Here is a 13,203-nt window from a genome sequence, read left to right on the forward strand (position 1 = left end):
GGCATTTTCCCTTAATGAGAGTGCTGGGGGGGAGGCAGGTACTATCCATCGGAGATAAAGGAGGAGGGGGGGGGAGGAGGAGAAGCACTATCCCCTGAGGGTACAGAGGAGGGAGGAGAGGCATTTTCCCTTCATGAGAGTGCTGGGGGGAGGCAGGTACTATCCATCGGAGATAAAGGAGGAGGGGGGGAGGAGAAGCACTATCCCCTGAGGGTACAGAGCAGGAGAGGTGCTGGGGGGAGGAGTGCCGTCGTCCCTCCCTGAGGGTGCTGGATAGTACCTGCCAGCACCCTCCCTGAGGGTGCTGGCAGGTACTATCCATTGGAGATAAAGGGGGGGGGAGGAGAAGCACTATCCCCTGAGGGTACAGAGGAGGGAGGGAGAGGCATTTTCCCTTCATGAGAGTGCTGGGGGGAGGCAGGTACTATCCACGGGGATAAAGGGGGATGGGGGGAAGGAGAAGCACTATCCCCTGAGGGTACAGAGCAGGAGAGGTGCGGGGGGGAGGAGTGCCGTCGTCCCTCCCTGAGGGTGCTGGATAGTACCTGCCAGCACCCTCCCTGAGGGTGCTGGCAGGTACTATCCATTGGAGATAAAGGGGGGGGGGAGGAGAAGCACTATCCCCTGAGGGTACAGAGGAGGGAGGAGAGGCATTTTCCCTTCAGGAGAGTGCGGGGGGGAGGCAGGTACTATCCACGGGGATAAAGGGGGATGGGGGGAAGGAGAAGCACTATCCCCTGAGGGTACAGAGCAGGAGAGGTGCTGGGGGGAGGAGTGCCGTCGTCCCTCCCTGAGTGTGCTGGGGGGAGGCAGGTACTATCCATTGGAGATAAAGGAGGAGGGGGGGGGGGAGGAGAAGCACTATCCCCTGAGGGTACAGAGCAGGAGGGGTGCTGGGGGGGGGGGGGGAGGAGGAGGGCCGTCGTCCCTCCCTGAGGGTGCTGGGGGGAGGCAGGTACTATCCATCTGAGATAAAGGGGGGGGGAGGAGGAAAAGCACTATCCCCTGAGGGTACAGAGCAGGAGAGGTGCTGGGGGGAGGAGTGCGCCGTCCCTCCCTGAGGGTGCTGGGGGGAGGCAGGTACTATCCATCGGAGATAAAGGAGGAGGGGGGGAGGAGAAGCACTATCCCCTGAGGGTACAGAGCAGGAGGGGTGCTGGGGGGGGGGGAGGAGGAGGGCCGTCGTCCCTCCCTGAGGGTGCTGGGGGAGCCAGGTACTATCCATCGGAGATAAAGGAGGAGGGGGGGGGGGGAGGGAGAAGCACTACCCCCTGAGAGTACAGAGCAGGAGAATGCTGTTCTCTTGCAGTAGAGGGGGAGGTGCTGTCATCTGGGGCCATTTGGGATGGAGTTGGGAGAAAACGATCCTTTCCCCTAGGAGGGGGTTCAAGGTGCTCTCCTTTGTGGGGATAGGAAATGCACTGGCCTAACATACACTTATAGCAAAGCCATAGCATCAGCCCTACTACAACATCCTATGATTACCACCAAAATAAATCAGTTCCTCATAAGAACTGAATTGCAGCTTCCCAGTGATTGGGTTTTGCTGTTCGGGTCTACAACAGCATTATGCTTAACAGCCCCTACAACCTGTCCTACTTCTGTATTCTTTAAAGAATTATTCCACATGTTTTTTCAATGACATAAATGTAATTTATACTCAGGAAAAGAATCACTTTTCTCATGACTTCTCTCTCTACCTATTGGTCACTGGAGCTCTGTCTTTTCTTTGGTAGTCACTAGTAACACTTTTTTTAGGCCTAGTTTCCTCTAGGGAAACTGGCTTTATAAGATCATTCTATCTATCTGTCTGTCTCACCCTGATTTTTTCCACAGAGCACCCAGTGACCCCTTGGCTTATACTTTTCATGTTTCTCTGATACTCTGACATGTGGAATCCCTTGTTTTCTGTTGGGAAACAGGTCAACTGGGTTGAAATATGAGAGAGGTCACAGGATGTTAAAGCTGCCCTGTGGGTGTGAAGTCTGTCTTTCTATTGATAAAGTGCTGGTGGCCACTACCTTTAGTTTGCTGTAGGAAAAAAAGACTCTAATACTTAGGAATGTAGTTATTTCATGGAAATTCACATAATGAATGTCATAGCCATGTTCACATTTCTGCACCAACTCATGAAATGCTCCCATATCTTGTTTGTGTTTATGGTTGGAGTAATTTGCGCAGGTTGCCATCTTAGTAACTAATTTGCTAGAACTGAATCAGGGAGCACTGGACTGCCAGTGCGCTATGCTTTTGATTGTTGATTCCAAGCTTAATTCTTTAGTTGCTGGAATAAAGATGGACCTATCTTATGAAGGGGGAGCACTTTTGTTGGTATTGTCCCCTTTTTTTAAACTTTGATTTTGTTTGATGATGTCATTAGAAGTGAACTGAGGTCACTTTGAGAAGCAATCAAGAGACATGGAGATGCCCGTCTTACTACACCAAGCTCCTGGGAGAACTGAATGAGCAACGCAAAAGGGACTTTTTTTTGTGACTGCAGTATTATTGTGGAAGGAAGGATTTTCAAAGCCCACAGGAATGTTTTGTTTGCCAACAGTGGCTACTTTAGAGCCCTCCTAATTCATTATATTCAGGATAGTGGGCGACACAGCACTGCCTCCTTGGATATTGTTACGTCTGAGGCATTCTCCATCATTCTGGATTTCCTGTATTCAGGGAAATTGGATTTGTGCGGTGAGAACGTTATAGAAGTCATGTCAGCAGCCAGCTACCTGCAGATGACTGATGTGGTAAACTTCTGCAAGGCCTATATCCGATCATCGTTAGATATTTGCAGAAAAATAGAGCGTGAATCTTCATCTAACCAGGCTGACAGTGGTACGTCTAGTACTGCCAGGGAAAGCACCTTCTGTGGTACAAAAAGCCAGTTGCTCTGCTTCTCCTTTGCCAAAGGAGGGAGTACAGACTGCCAGAGGGATCCTCCTTGTGGGGGAATGCAGCAGCTGTCACTCGGTTGAGCTTGTTGTAAAAGATCCCCTGAGCAGTGGTTCCACAGATGACATTAATTCTTCTCTGTCCAAAGTAGTAGAACCCAAAATGGAATTTGATTCGGATGAGGTAGATCTGGGTGAGCGGCTTCAGCAGTATCAGATTCCACTGTCCTTGGAGGCAGGTGGAGGAGGGCCTGCACACTGGTCAGGCAATGGACCTGGCTTGTAATAATTATCATATGAAGCAATTCCTTGAAGCTCTGCTGCGCAACAGTGCTGCCCAGAGGAAGGATGATGTCCATCACTTTGCTCGAGGCTTTGAAAGGTCTGAAGATGGTGGAGTCGCTATGAGTTCCATGATGGACATGCAAACGGACTGGTATGGCGAGGATGGAGGTGAGCTGAACACTGCGCTTAGATTTATTTCTTCTCAGTATTGTGTATATATATTCTACAGAGAGAGTTGTAAGAGAAGGCCCAAAAGAGAAAAATCTGAAGTAGGGGGGGGGGGGGGGGGGGGGCGGGGGGCATTAGTCATACTTTTTGATTATTTATGTTACATAAAAACTGCTTCAAGACTCCATGGGGTGTATTTTTTTTTTTTACCTGGCCGTGCCTCCCATATATTGGGATTACCAGCTCAGTCAGAAACTAGGGCTGAGATCTAGCACCATAAGCCTTGATTTGCAACTACCCAGGGAAAGTTCCCTTAATTATATCCCCTCCAGCTAACTTAGCCCAGTCATTGCAGTAGCAGATCTTCCAGAAACCTGCAAACATAGGCCCTAAATCCAGCCCAGTAAGGTTGCATGGTGACTGGGAGTCCCTCCACCCCACTCCTGCCATCTGGGCTATGAACACTGCTTCAGCAAACCGGGGAGCAAAAGAGCTGGGAATTGAATGCAAGTCCTCTGTGGCACTGGCCTGGCCCACATGTCCTATAAGGTGGAATTCATTTCCAGGTTAAAGCACAAACCTTTATATGTAGCGGTTTCTGTAATACTAAAATCAGATTTGCAGAGTAAAGGCATGCTTCTACTGCATTTAGGTGCCATTTATTTCCATCTTTTCTTTGTGCTAATGACAAATGCTTAACTGCATTTTGTAAAGTATACTTCCTTGTACGTACCCAGATCACTCCAGACTCTAGGTTTTTGCCTCCCTTCCAGCAGATGGAGACAGAGAAATTTTCACAGCCACTGGCACGTAACCTAGTGTAGCACCTGCAGTCCCCTCAGTATTTCTCTGTCTCCAGCAGATGGAGGAGGGTGCAAAACCTGCAGTTCTGAACCTCAAAAAAAAAAAAAAAGATAATTTTTTCTTCGGAGAGATTTCTTTCCCTATGAGGTTGTGCAGGTCCTGGTGGGGCCATCCCTTCTAGTTGTAGAGGTGGACAAGCGGGGATTGGACACCATCCTAAATTGCTCTTGATACCATGCTGGAGGTGAAAGCTGGTGGTCTAGTTCCCTCATCTCCTGGAATTTGAGGAGAAGCCTTTGCAAAGCTTCAGATAAGACTGTTCTTTTTTTCTCTTGCTGTTTTGTTTATTCTAAAGTTTTAAAAAAAAAGTTGCAAGGTGTTTAGAGGCACAGATCGTGTTGCCCTATTTCTGTTTTCCCCAGTGCTGGTGGTGCAGGGAGGCAGCTCAGGGGATCGTTATACTTTCTTTTGGCTCCTGGTGATTTTTTTTTCCCGTTTGGGTGTCTGTCATGAGGTCTGATGCTCTGTTTGTGGCCGCAACTCCACAGGGCCTGTCACGTGACGATTGATGTTCCTGGTGCCTCTCAGCAGAGAGGGCATGTTGGGAGGGACTGCGGTGGCATCCTGTGTGCAGTGTTGGTCTGGTGGCGCCGAAAGCTGCGTGGCATGAGGGCTGACAATCCGTCCCGCTGAGTGCGGGAACAGTGGCCGTTTTGGGAAACCTTTACTAGCTAAGTCGCAGCTTGCAGCGGGGGGGGGGGGGGGGGAGAGGATCTCCCATCTGCGCTTTCTCCACCTGATTTAAGTCCCAATGGAGGCCTGGGGGGCCCCATGGAGGGCAATCGGAAGAGGACTCAGACCCTCTGGAGGAGGATTCTGAGAGTTTTCTCCTTTTTTGCCCTGAATCTGTGGAATTAGTGCATAAGGCCTTTTTAGCTCGCCGGCTATGGGGCGGGCCCTCTCACAAGCGCAGGGCCAGGCTGGACTCCCTCCCGGAAAGAGGTCCAAGGTTTTCAGGAAACCTCAGGAGCCATGAGGATTCAGTGGATCCATGGTCCTCCGGTGTCTGGTGCCACTGAGGAGGCTTCCTCAGAAGATTCGGATCAAGGATAGACTTGGGGGATGATGCTGCAGAAACTGATCTGATCGGGTTCCGCAGGATCTTGCCAAGTAGCCAGGAAAGGTCCCGACGATGGATGCTGACCATCCCAAGGTGCTTCGCCTTTTTCAGAAAGAGGAGCTGGATCCCCTGATACCGCATGTCCTGGTGGAGTTGGGTATATTGGCTCCTCATGTGGAATCGGACCAGGAGGAGGTGGATCTGGTCATGGTGGGCTTGGGCGGTCCAGCCAAGTCTTTTCCGTTTCATAAGTCTGTGAAACAGTTGGTGGTCAGGGAGTGGAATACTCTGGAGACTGACCTTAAGGAGAGCCGGGCTGTGGATAAGTTGTACCCATTGCCCAATGACACTCTGGAACTCCTGCATGTTCCGAATGTGGATGCCTCCATCTCCACAGTTACGAAGAGAATGACCATCTCACTGGCAGGGTCTGTGGCTCTGAAGGATGTGCAAGACAAGAAGCTGGAAGTGCATCTTAAGAGATATTCGAGGTGTCAGCACTGGGCATCCAGGCGGCTGTCTGCAGTAGTTTTATGCTTCGAGCGTCACTGCGGTGGGTGCAGCAGTTATAGGAAAACAGAAGTATGTCACCCTCGGAGTCTCAATGAGCGGAGCATCTGGAGGCTGCAGTTGTTTATGACATGGATGCCTCTTATGACCTCATTTGTACCTCTTCCAGAATGATAATGTCTGCAGTTTCAGCCAGGAGACTTCTTTGGTTGCGGAATTGGTCAGCTGATGTCTCCTCAAACTCAGCTTGAAGCATTGCCATTCAAGGGAAAGCTCCTCTTTGGCAAGGGCCTGGAGCAGCTGATAAAACATTTGGGTGAAAATAAGATTCAGAAACTGCCGGAAGTCAAGCCCAAGGGGTCTCTTCCAGTACGCTCTCTGTATCGTGGGCAGAGGCATTTCCGGCAGAACAGAGCTTCGGCTACTGGGCAGAGGAAGGCCTCGGGGAGTCCTTTCAGGCCCATAGAGCAGGCAGGGAGGTCACCAGCCAGGGTTCTGGTTGGCTAAGCCTTCACAATGAAGCGAGGCTGGCCCACTCCTCCATCCCAGTCATAGGAGGTCGTCGCGCTCATTTTTACGGGGCGTGGGCCAAGATCATGTTGACTGGGTTCTAAGCATAATAGAACAAGGTTACACTTTAGAATTTGCTTGGTTGCTCAGGAGTTTCTTTGAGGTCTCCCTGTGTCTTGGCTAAAAAGGAGCTAGTCATAGAACATAGAAATGACGGCAGAAAAAGACCAATCGGTCCATTCAGTCGGCCCAGCTAGCTCCCACACTTACAAACTCTCGAACGCCTGTGTCTGTGAGGAGCCATAGTTCCCGTTCCTCTGCACAAGCGAGGGAGGGGACGTTATTCCAAATTTTTGTGGTGCCCAAAAAGGACAGGGGTTTCTGCCCAATTCTGGACTTAAAGAAAGTGAATCTAGCTTTTAAAGTTCTGCAGTTCCGGATGGAAACTTTGGGTTACATCATCATGGCGGTACAAAGAGGAGAGTTCCTGGCGTCCTTGGATCTGATGGAGGCGTATCTACACATTGGGATCTGTCCGGATCATAAGAGATTTCTCTGGTTCATGGTCCTAAGAGAGCATTTTCAATTTTGCACTCTTCCGTTCAGTTTAGCGATAGCTCCGTGGACCTTCACCAATGTGATGATAATGATGGCGGTGACCTCAGGAAGGAGGGCGTTCTGGTACACCCGTATCTGGACTATTGGCTGATTCAGGCAAAGTTGCAGGACCTGTGCAGGCAATAGACCGGTGAGCCTGACTTCAGTGCTAGGAAAAATAGTGGAAACTATTCTCAAGATCAAAATCACAGAGCATATAGAAAGACATGGTTTAATGGAACATAGTCAACATGGATTTATCCAAGGGAAGTCTTGACTAACAAATCTGCTTCATTTTTTTTGAAAGGGTTAATAAACATGTGGATAAAGGTGAACTGGTTGATGTAATGTATTTGGATTTTCAGAAGGAGTTTGACAAAGTCCCTCATGAGAGGCTTCTAAGAAAACTAAAAAGTCATGGGATAGGAGGCGATGATGTCCTTTCGTGGATTACAAACTGGTTAAAAGACAGGAAACAGAGTAGGATTAAATGGTCAATTTTCTCAGTGGAAAAGGGTAAACAGTGGAGTGCCTCAGGGATATGTACTTGGATCGGTGCTATTTATATATATATATATATATATATATATATTTGATAATCTCACTCGTATTACTTTCCAGATCATATATATATATATATATGATCTGGAAAGTAATACGAGTGAGATTATCAAATTTGCGGATGATACAAAATTATTCAGAGTAGTTAAATCACAAGGGGATTGTGATACATTACAGGAGGACCTTGCAAGACTGGAAGATTGGGCATCCAAATGGCAGATGAAATTTAATGTGGACAAGTGCAAGGTATTGCATATAGGGAAAAATAACCCTTGCTGTAGTTACATGATATTAGGTTCCATATTAGGTGCTACCACCCAGGAAAAAGATCTAGGTATCATAGTGGATAATACTTTAAAATCTGCTCAGTGTGCTGCAGCAGTCAAAAAATTGTGTACAATTCTGGTCGCCGCATCTCAAAAAAGATATAGTTGCGATGGAGAAGGTACAGAGAAGGGCATCAAAAATGATAAAGGGGATGGAACAGCTCCCCTATGAGGAAAGACTGAAGAGGTTAGGGCTGTTCAGCTTGGAGAAGAGACGGCTGAGGGGGGGATATGATAGAGGTCTTTAAGATCATGAGAGGTCTTGAATGAGTAGATGTGAATCTGTTATTACACTTTCAAATAATAGAAGGACTAGGGGGCATTCCATGAAGTTAGCAAGTGGCACATTTAAGACTAATTGGAGAAAATTCTTTTTCACTCAAAACACAATTAAGCTCTGGAATTTGTTGCCAGAGGATGTGGTTAGTGCAGTTAGTGTAGCTGGGTTCAAAAAAGGTTTGGATAAGTTCTTGGAGGAGAAGTCCATTAATGGCTATTAATCAAGTTTACTTAGGGAATAGCCACTGCTATTATTTGCATGAGTAGCATGGGATCTTCTTAGTGTTTGAGTAATTTCCAGGTTCTTGTGGCCTGGTTTGGCCTCTGTTGGAAACAGGATGCTGGGCTTGATGGACCCTTGGTCTGACCCAGCATGGCAATTTCTTATGTTCTTATGTAAGTGAGAGGCCCTATGGACGATCAGCTAGTAAGAAGGGTGAGTCACACCTCAAGAGAGGCTTATCCCTAAGATATCTTTTTAGTCGGGGGGCTTCTGTGAGTCCTGCCTAGAGCCATATATCCAATATGCCCTCTGGAAGTGATGGGGTTAGTGGAGCTACAATTACCCCCAATCAGTTGGATTTAACACTAATGGATCATGTTACAGCCGTAAGAGAAGAGGAAGAGGTGGGAGTGAAAGCGCACGGCAATGTGTGCAAGTAATCCTCTTCCTGAATTAGGCTTGATAGACCCTTGGTCTGACCCAACATGGCAATTTATTATGTTCTTAGGTGGTGATGCACTGCTTGCAATTGTTGGGTTGCAAAGTGAACCTATCCAAGAGCCGGTTTCTCCCCTCGCAAGTCTTGGATTTTCTGGGGGGCACATTTCGATACCCGAGTGGGAAAGGTTTTTCTCTCGGAGGAGCGTATGCTCAAGTTGCAGTCTTGGGTTTGGAGTCTCTTGCAGGCCCGAGTTCCCAGGGTCTGGAATTACTTGCAGGTCCTCGGATCCATGGCATCTATCTTGGAACACGTTCCCTGGGTGTTTGCTCATATGAGACCACTTTAGCAGGCATTGCTATCCTGCTGGGATTCAGTGTCGGAGCAGTTTCATCTTCCCCTACCACTTAGACTCAGCAAGATCCAGTCTGTCATGGTGGCTTTCATGCTGCCATTTGTGCTATGGAGTGGACTTGGAGGTTACTCAGTGGATGGTGGTGACTAGCGATGCCAGTCTCTCCGATTGGGGAGCAGTGTGCCAGTCCCAGTTACTCCAAAGGCAGTGGTCATCAAAGGAAGCATTGTGGTCCATCATTCGTCTCTAGATGAACGGTGAGGTTTGCCCTTCAGGAGTTTTTACCTCTTTTGCACAACCACCCAGTCAGGATCCTGTCCGACAATGATAGCCTACATCAACCGCCAAGGCGGGACCAAGAGTTGAGTGTTGGCTCGGGAGGCGGAAAGGAGGAATGATAATGTCTTGGGCAGAGCAGCATCTGTCTATGATAGCAGCCTCCCACATGCGGGGGCCGACAATGTGTAGGCCGACTTTCTCAGCCATCAGCGGTTAGATCCCGGAGAATGGGAGCTATCGGAAGAAGCGATGAGTCTCATGCCCGCAGATGGGGCGTTCCTCATATGGATCTAATGGCAACTCAGCAGAATGCCAAAGCTCCTCGATTCTTAAGTCGCAGGAGAGAACGAGGAGCGGAAGGGGGTTGATGCCCTGGTTCTTCCTTGGCCAAGCAACGTTCTGATATGTTTCCACTGTGGTCTCTGGTGGGCAAGATAGTGAGAATAGAAGTTCACCGGGAAGAGTAATTCTGGTGGCTCCAGAGTGGCCTCGGAGACCTTGAATGCGGATGCTGCCCGCTGAGGCTGGGACATCTTCCAAACCTGCTGTGTCAGGGTCCCATATTTTTAATCAGGCTGATCGCCTTTGTCTAGCGACTTGGCTTTTGAGAGGCAGCGTTTAAGGAAGAAGGGATATCCGAAGGATGTATTGCTACTTTGTTGGAAGCTTGTAAATCCTCCACCTCTTAGGCGTATGCTAGGGTGTGGAGGGCTTTGAGTCTTGGTGTGCTCATCAAGGGATTGTCCCTTAGCAAGCCTCGTCGCAGACTGTAGCTTTTTGCAGAAAGGACGGACTAAAGGTTTGTCATTCAACTCCTTGAGAGTACAGGTCTTCCCACTGGGATTTTTTTGAGGCAAAGTTCATGGGAGGCCCCTAGCGGTGCATCTGGATGTGGTGCACTTTACAAAAAACTTCCTCAAAGGAGTGTGAAGCATTTACGCCCTCCTACTCGTGCCGTTTGTCCATCTTGGAGCCTTAATTTGGTCCTCAAGGGCTTGTGTGCGGCACAGTTTGAGCCTCTTAGAAGTGCTACATAAAAGATCTCACTTTGAAGGTTGTGTTCTTGGTGGCTATTTGTTTGCCTAGAAGGGTTTCAGAGATTCAAGCCTTGTCCTGCAAGGGAGCCTTTCTTACAGAGCTTGGATTCAGGGGTCTTGTTGAGGACGGTCCAGTCTTTTCTACCTAAGCCGGTTTTGGCGTTCCACTTGAGTCAATCGGTGGAACTTCTGGCTTTCCAAAATCTGAAGTAGGGTACTCCTCATGCCACAGAGTTAAGGCATTTGGATGTACGGCATGCTTTGTTTGGTACCTGGAGATGACTAACAGTTTTAGAGTATCGGATCGCCTTTTTGTGCTATGGAGTGGTGTACAGAAGGGTCAAAAGGCCTTAAAAGCTACGATTGCCAATTGGGTGAAAGAGGCCATTGGTTCAGCTTACATTTGTCACAGTCATCTTGTCCCAGAGGGCTTAAGGGCTCATTCAACTCTGTCCCAGGCGGCCTCCTGGGCAGAGTATCAACTAGTGTCCCCACAGGAGATTTGTCGAGCGGCAGCTTGGAAGTTTTTACATACCTTTGCCAGACAGTGTAGATTGGATGTTCATGTGCCGGAAGTTGCTAGTTTTGGAGAGGGCGCCTTCCAACAGGACTCTCGCAGTCCCACACAGGTTAGGGAAGCTTTGGTACATCCCAGGAGTCTGAAGTGATCTGGGTACATACAGGGAAAGGAAAATTGGTTCTTGACTACCACAGGTCAGTCCAGAGTCCCACCCGGGGGGGGGGTGCATTTGGAGAGTCCGCTCAATCTATCTGTTCTCTTTATTGTCTAAAGAATGGCACAGGTTTTTTGTCTTGCCTTAAAGTTTGAAATATGGTTTATAGTTCTAAGTTGAGTTTTCTTTCCTCTGCTCGTTTAGGGGTTATTGTTTTCATAATTTGGTTGAAGGTGTTGCTGTATCAGCTTGGGTACATAATACTGAAGGACTGCAGGTGCTATACCAGGTTATGTGCCAGTGGCTGTGAAAGTTTCTTTGTCTCCATCTGCTGGAAGGGAGACAAAACCCAGGAGTTTGAACTGATCTGTGGTATTACAGGAGCAAACATTAGCAGGTAAGAAGCAAACTGAAGCATGGCTCTCCAATCTCTACAGTTACCTTTTTATCTGCTTCTGTTTGAATGGAGTGCAAAATTGTATTTAGAATTGTTGAAATATTAAATAACCAAGCCCAACTAATGACCACTTCTATTAACCAAAGAATACTAAGGATTTTCCTGCTGCCTTTTCTGACCCTGTTTGTTCCAGAAGACAATCAGTAAAGCACAAATATGCAGTACCCTTTCAGGAGGAGGATTATTGAATGTAAAGGCATGGCTGTACAGGAGATGTCAGAGTCTTACTATTTATTTATTTATTAGGCTTTTTTATACCGATGTTTGGAGCAAGCCGTCACAACGGTTTACAGACAATATAAAATAATACATAGAAATTGAACTGTAAAATAATGACATGATAAAAACATAAGAATCAATTAAAAATACAGGTCTTCAACAATTAATAAAAAAAAACTACTATGAAGAGAACCATTGATATCCAAGTTTGAAATATGCTATCAAAAATAAACAATGCTTAATTCTCAAAATGTTTTTTTTTATATATTTGTGAAGGGGATGTGTTAGTTGTGCCAATCAAGCTGCACAAGTGCCCATTCTGTCCTTACACGGCCAAACAGAAGGGAATCCTGAAGCGTCACATTCGATCGCACACAGGCGAGAGGCCATACCCTTGTGAGACTTGTGGTAAAAGGTTTACCCGGCAGGAGCACCTTCGCAGCCATGCTCTCAGTGTAAGTTTTAAAATTTGCCAGTTTTTATTGTTTAGTGCAGGGGTGATCAACTCCGGTCCTCAAGAGCCGCAAACAGGTTGGATTTTCAGGATATCCACAATGAATATGCAGGAGATAAATTTGCATGTGCTGCTTCCATTGTATGCAAATCTGTCTCATGCATGTTAATTGTGGATATCCTGGAAACCAGGCCTGTTTGTGGCTCTTATCAGAATTGGCCATCCTGGTTTACGGGGTGTCTCATTCATTCAAATACTTCAAAGATTGAAATAGTGCAGAATGATCAAATATTTTCCAGCAGAAAGGAAGTGGTGGAACAAGAGATCATGATATGAGGCTGAAGAGTAATGTAAAGAAAGATTTCTACACAGGAGAGGAGGCTACATGGAATGATGGAGGCAGGCACAGACGATGGTAAGATAGGAGCATGTGAAGGTAAAACTGGAAACTGGGGAAGCTCTGTGCTATAGCAGAAGAAAAGGATATTGGGTGACTAGATCGGTCTTCCAGTCCTTCTTCCATGCTAGCCATCATTATTTGACATGTTTTTATATCAAAGTAAGTTATAATTACTTAAATACATTGGGTACAGTGCATCAGAGTAAGACAATCATAACAATAGTATTAGCTTTATACAAACTCTGAGAAAAGGTAATCCAAAGTGTCCTAGTGTTTGTGGTTTGCTTGGTACATCTTGTGCAGGAAGAGTGAAGCTCTGTCAATCCAAAGTGTTACTGTTTGAGCAAAGGTTTACAGGATCAGGGCAAAAGTGATACAAAATGTTACTGAAAAGTGCCTGAAAAAGCCATTACAGATTGGCTAATTATTATCAGTCAATAAGTCAGGATTATAGAAATCAATTGACACATTGCATTAGGTACAACAGATGCCAATTCTGTATTCCTTGTCTCTCTGCTAGACCAATTTGAACCAATAGGATGATTCTGGACACAGAAGATTCACCTCTTTCTTTTCATTTGTGACCTCATCGGGGTCTATAAGGGGTGGGTT

General features: G+C 47.1%; 1 pseudogene; it reads left to right on the plus strand.

The window, feature by feature from the left end:
• Window positions 1-2,462: 2,462 nt before the first annotated feature.
• LOC115073001 lies at window positions 2,463-12,889 on the plus strand (annotated as a pseudogene).
• Window positions 12,890-13,203: the final 314 nt, after the last annotated feature.

This window comes from Rhinatrema bivittatum, chromosome 11 (genome assembly GCF_901001135.1).
Source record: "Rhinatrema bivittatum chromosome 11, aRhiBiv1.1, whole genome shotgun sequence".
In the NCBI taxonomy this organism is placed as follows: domain Eukaryota; kingdom Metazoa; phylum Chordata; class Amphibia; order Gymnophiona; family Rhinatrematidae; genus Rhinatrema; species Rhinatrema bivittatum.